This window comes from Limulus polyphemus, unplaced genomic scaffold (assembly GCF_000517525.1).
Source record: "Limulus polyphemus unplaced genomic scaffold, Limulus_polyphemus-2.1.2 Scaffold4778, whole genome shotgun sequence".
Classification (NCBI taxonomy): domain Eukaryota; kingdom Metazoa; phylum Arthropoda; class Merostomata; order Xiphosura; family Limulidae; genus Limulus; species Limulus polyphemus.
Window position 1 is genome coordinate 61919 of NW_013670388.1, and position 5669 is coordinate 67587.

At 35.0% G+C, this 5669-nt stretch overlaps 1 protein-coding gene across 1 annotated transcript in view; it reads right to left on the reverse strand.

Annotated features, from left to right (window-relative positions):
• Positions 1–1791: 1791 nt before the first annotated feature.
• Positions 1792–5669, reverse strand: part of LOC111088933 (GTPase-activating Rap/Ran-GAP domain-like protein 3) — a gene marked incomplete at its 5' end in the record, with an annotated part of 16862 nt that continues 12984 nt past the window's right edge. The window contains 2 exons of the mRNA XM_022400282.1: positions 1792–1916; positions 4986–5104. The remainder of the gene's footprint in view (positions 1917–4985; positions 5105–5669) is intronic.

The window sequence follows — 5669 nt, forward strand, 5'->3', positions numbered from 1 at the left end:
CACCTCTCATCCGTCTTATTCTATTACACCTCTCATCCGTCTTATTCTATTACACCTCTCATCCGTCTTATTCTATTACACCTCTCATCCATCTTATTCTATTACATCTCTCATCCATCTTATTCTATTACATCTCTCATCCATCTTATTCTATTACACCTCTCATCCATCTTATTCTATTACACCTCTCATCCATCTTATTCTATTACACCTCTCACTGGTGTAGAGTTTTTAGACGTAACAAAATTACTGACCTTAATTTTCTCACAGACATTCAAAAGAGGTTGTCTAGACCAGCGTTTCTCAACCTTTTTAGTAACACGGTACACGGGAACTTCAAGACATTGCCCGCGGCCCACCAAAATCATCGAAGTATGACAATGTTGTTTAACAGTTGCTTTGCTAGCTTCGTGCGCGTGTCATTGATTTATAGTGAGCATTTTACGATATATTATGTAGTTTGCATTATACTTTTGCTGTTTTATAGCATTGTTTAAAATACTGTCATCTAATCTTAAGCCTTTTCGCGACACACCTAAAATTGCTTCGCGGCCCACTAGAGGGCCGCGTCCCAACGGTTAAAAAATACTAGTCTGGACTGCACTTATTATATGTAACTAAGTGACACAATATCTACCTGTTTACCTTAAACATGTTTAAAAAATTCAACGTAAGCGTTAGTTTGTTTATAAAATGCGTTGTCATATAATAATTTTCTCTCTAGCAGGGGGAGAGACCCCCCTCCCCACACTAACTTTATGGCAAAAGGGTGGGATGGCTGAAACAATATTATAGGATAACTGAAAGTTTATTGGAGAAACTACAATGAGGAGTATATGGTCAACATTGAAATTGTGATTAATTAAGTGTGGTAAACGTTTCACCTTGGCACGAAAAGTCTTACGATGGTGGCTTTATCCTCTCTACTGTACAGTATACACGTAATAAAATATTGAACTGGACAGTTGTTTTGTTAAAGTTTTATAGGAGGTTTGACTGCCCCCCACCCCCACCCTTCATATTTTCTCTTTAACCACTGTGTCAAGTATATGATGACACAACACGGTATGTTAAAAATGTAAAGTCAGTTATTCACCAGTTATGCGTGTTGGGTCTTGCATGTCTTAGCTTTCAATAATTAATTGCCCCCCCCCCCAAGTGGCACAGCGGTATGTCTTCGGACTTACAAGGCTAGAAACTTGGTTTCGATACCCGTGGTGGGAAGAACACAGATAGCTGATTGTGTAGCTTCGTGCTTAATTACAAACAAAAGAAAAACAATAATTCTGTGTATTCCTCACGATATTACAGTAATTACTATGTATTCCTCACGAGATTACAATAATTCTGTGTATTCCTCACGATATTACAGTAATTACTATGTATTCCTCACGAGATTACAATAATTCTGTGTATTCCTCATGAGAGTACAATAATTACTATGTATTCCTCACGATATTACAATAATTACTATGTATTCCTCACGAGATTACAATAATTACTATGTATTCCTCACGAGATTACAATAATTATTGTGTGTTCTTCACAAAATTATATTAGCAATAAAAATGTTCAGAGACAAAATATTTACACTACGATAATGACTCAGAACAGGCACAGACATAAATTACAATGTCATAATGAACCAGAACAGGCACAGACATAAATTACAATGTCATAATGAAAGGATACAGAATACTTACAATCTAGTAACCAAGTAGTACAAATTTAACACACTACTTATTGTGCTGCAATGAAAAAATGCAGAGTCTACATACAACCATTAGGCAATGAAATAGAATCTACTTACAATGTGGCGGGGACAAACTGAGGTCTCGTTCCATTTTGTCAATTTTCCCTCTTTCCCGCCGAATCTGAAAAAATTTCGGAGCTGTGCTAGCAAAATAGATGTCGCTCTGGAATAAACAATTACACCAAAAATAATTAATTGTCACCGCTAATTGTTGATGTTTAAATCTGGAACTTTCTGAAATCTGGTATCGTTGATACAAAATAACTAAGATTGATATATCCAACTATATATATATATATATCCATATATATATATCAATATATATCCATATATTGATATATGTCCAAACCACAAAATAAGCTACATAAGCTTGGTTATTCAATAATTATTATAACTAAGAAACGTACCCCCCAGTGGCACAGCGGTATGTCTGTGGACTTACAACCGGGTTTCCATACCCGTGGTGGGAAGAGAACAGATAACCCTTCGTGTAGCTTTGAACTTAACTACAAACACGGCTGTTTGTGCTAGTAATTAATAATCGTAGTATATATACACACATCATTGAAAAAAATTTAGAAAAAGTGAACATTTTATAAAAAAAAGGATTTTTTTCTGTGAAGTATGGCACGGGAAAAGTGTTCGGATTTTGCTCTTTAGTCATACGCAACTCACTGCATCAAAATGATTCAATGTACAGAGCTCAAAATTTTTATACATTTTACTGATATAAACTGTAATGTTTATATATATTAAAAGTGATACCGTTTACTGAAAAGGTAATAGTTTTTTTATAAAGAACTCCAGTTTCTCAGTACGAAAAATAACTGTGGTATGTGTAACAACCATTTCTTTATAACAGAACACAATTTTAAATAAAAGTACTCTACTCACAACAAGAATACGACTTTCACTAGGACTGTACGTGAGGGTTTGATTATATCTTTATTGGTGTAATTTTTAAATGTATAATTGTCTCAATCTTGAATACCCAAAGTGTGAATTTTTGTTATGGAATATTGTTTGTGGTATCATTCAATGGTGCAGGAGTTTCGGTTACATACATAGATACTGACATACATGCTACGTCCATTATAGTAAGATGAGGTTTACCAGTAATTTACAAAATAAGTAATGAAAAATGCAGACTCTACAGGATACATAGGTTAAGTTTGTTATATTTAAACGATTTTGGAACCTCCCCACATTGTTACATCCGGTCATGTTCAAAGCATACCACATCATCTGCATTTGCTTCTCATAATCCTTCTAGTTTACCACAACAGTCAGAAATCCATAGAAGACTTGATCGAAATATCCTGAATACTCATTTCATTCTTCAGCTGCTTGAGGTATGTAACAGTTGAATGGATATGCCCTGGAAACAACTTGGGTACACGTGACTTGTCTTTTTTTTTCTCAGACAAAGATACTTGTTGTGTACTGCTGCTTGGGATATGTAGATGGCTTTTGCCATTGACCTTTCTGTTATTGGATTCTCATCTGTTACATGATGCTACACTTTGCTTACAATGACTGGGGTACGACTTATTGTAGGGATCCTTTTCTGGGTGGTCCTGGTGCCTTAAGTTAATCCATGTTCCTTTGTTTCCATTGCCATTAAGTACAAGAGGTATCCACGTCTTGTAAATTCTAAATCTCCGATCTGAACACATCTTTGTGATCTGGGTGTATGAATATTTTGCGTCAGAAAAGACTGTTACACAGCCTTTCCAAAAGTCACCAATTTTGGGTGTATAACACTATCTATGAACATCAAACAATGTCAACATGTAGTTCTGATATATTCTGTTCCACTGCAATCTTATATCAGCTGACTTGCACACCGTATTTGCTGGTGTATAAGATGATACTTGTTACTCTTAAAACGATGCCTGATTTTATCCCTCGTTTTATACACAGATTCAAAGAGAGAGTTCCAGTAAGAACTCTCTGGTTAATAGCATATTTAACCCAAACTATGGTTGTTCCTTTTACTTTTTTTTGAGTAAGTGGGTTAACATCGTGCCACCTACTGGGGTATAATTACATATTGTATCATTTGTTTCGATTCTTCATAACTAGAAGTTATTTATCTCACATGATAGTTACAATTAATCAGACATTTTTTATTTGAAATGTATTGATCTTTTCCGTAATACTAAAATATTGCTAATATTATATTTAAAAAAGTTACTGTAAAGTACACTAATTTTGTAAACATGTACTATATCTTAAGGTTTAATTGTGTTTTTTTGTAACAGAAAATGAGTTCAGTTGTGAAGAAAACTTGTAAAGTTTTTTGTTACATGTTTGTGATTTAAGTTAGGCCGCATTGAGCTGTCTGTAGCGTTTGACGAGCATAAAAAAACCCCACACATGTGGTTGTATTGATTACTCCAGAGCCCAGGTTAGCACAGTTTCTTTACAAAAGTAACATCCTAGACTTTCTTGACAATAAAGGACGTCTTATACACCAAGCCTAAAAAAAAATAAAAAATAAAACACTTAATTTGCTCAAAAAAAAACAAATCGAGGGCCGTCTTATACACCGGCAAGTACGATATTCAGAAATATTCTAACATAATGTACTCAACCGTCTATAGAAAAATATGAAAATGAAAGATCAAAGCCCACAGAATAATTACATTGTGATGACAAGGGTTCGTTCTGTTTTGCCCACTTTCATATTTTCCACTGTAAATCTGTTTGTTTGTTTTTAATTATGCACAAAGGTACACAAGGGCTATCTGTGCTCTGCCCACCACGGGTATCGAAACCCAGTTTCTAGCGTTGTAAGTCCGCAGACATACCGCTGTGCCACTGGGGGGCCTGTAAATCTGAAATCATTCTGGAGCTATAGTAACAAAATTATCTTAGAAGCGCTTTATAACATTGCATTAAGTATCTTGAATCTTTAATAGCATTTCAGATATACCACTAGTTGACAGAGATTTAGCTCAGTTGTTGAGTTCTGGTATTGAACGAAAGGTCTTCTGGACAATGATTTCTGACAGAGAAAAGATAGATTTCAAATACTATTTTTACTCAGCTTTAAATCGAAATTACGAGAAAAATCGAAAATCAACTACATGTAGAAATGTAATTCACTTTTGTTACATTTTAAAATCACAACATCGACACTACGCCACCCTCATTTTAAAACCTGCTAATCAGGTTGGAATAATTTCTAATTACTACATTTATTTAAAGAAGACGTGGCTCGTGTTACCTTTGAGGTAATGGCAGTCAGTTTTGGCATCACCATATTGTGAACCAGATTTCCGTTTACAATAAGACGAATCTCAATGGTATCAGTAGTGAAGGCCATAACGTAAGGAAAGGCACACACTGGAAAATGTTAACAATGTTGGTAAAAAGTGACTGATACAAAAAAATAACATACACACACACACACCAATCATTAAAGACAATTTATGGATTACTCAATGCACTTCGATGTGTTGTGTAATTATTTATTGATATACTATTAATATACATGGGTTGGTAAAAAAAATAACTATACAATAAATAGTAATTAATAAAACGTTATTAGAATAATACTTTGTTGGTTCTAGTTAATCTTCGAGTCATTTATTTAAAATAGAAAACAAAACAAAAAAAACATACAGTGTATAGCTACTTTTGACCAATCCTGTACTTTACTTAGAACATTATTTTAAACTCAACACACGTTAAGTCAAGTTAACTGCTCATCTATCTAAATGGAAGGCCCGGCATGGCCAGGTGGTTAGGACGCTCGACTCGCAATCTGAGGGTCGCGGGTTCGAATCCCGTCACACCAAACATGATCGCGCTTTCAGAAGTGGGGGCGTTATAATGTGACGGTCAATCCACACTATTCGTTGGTAAAAGAGTAGCCCAAGGAGTTGGCGGTGGGTGGTGATGACTAGTT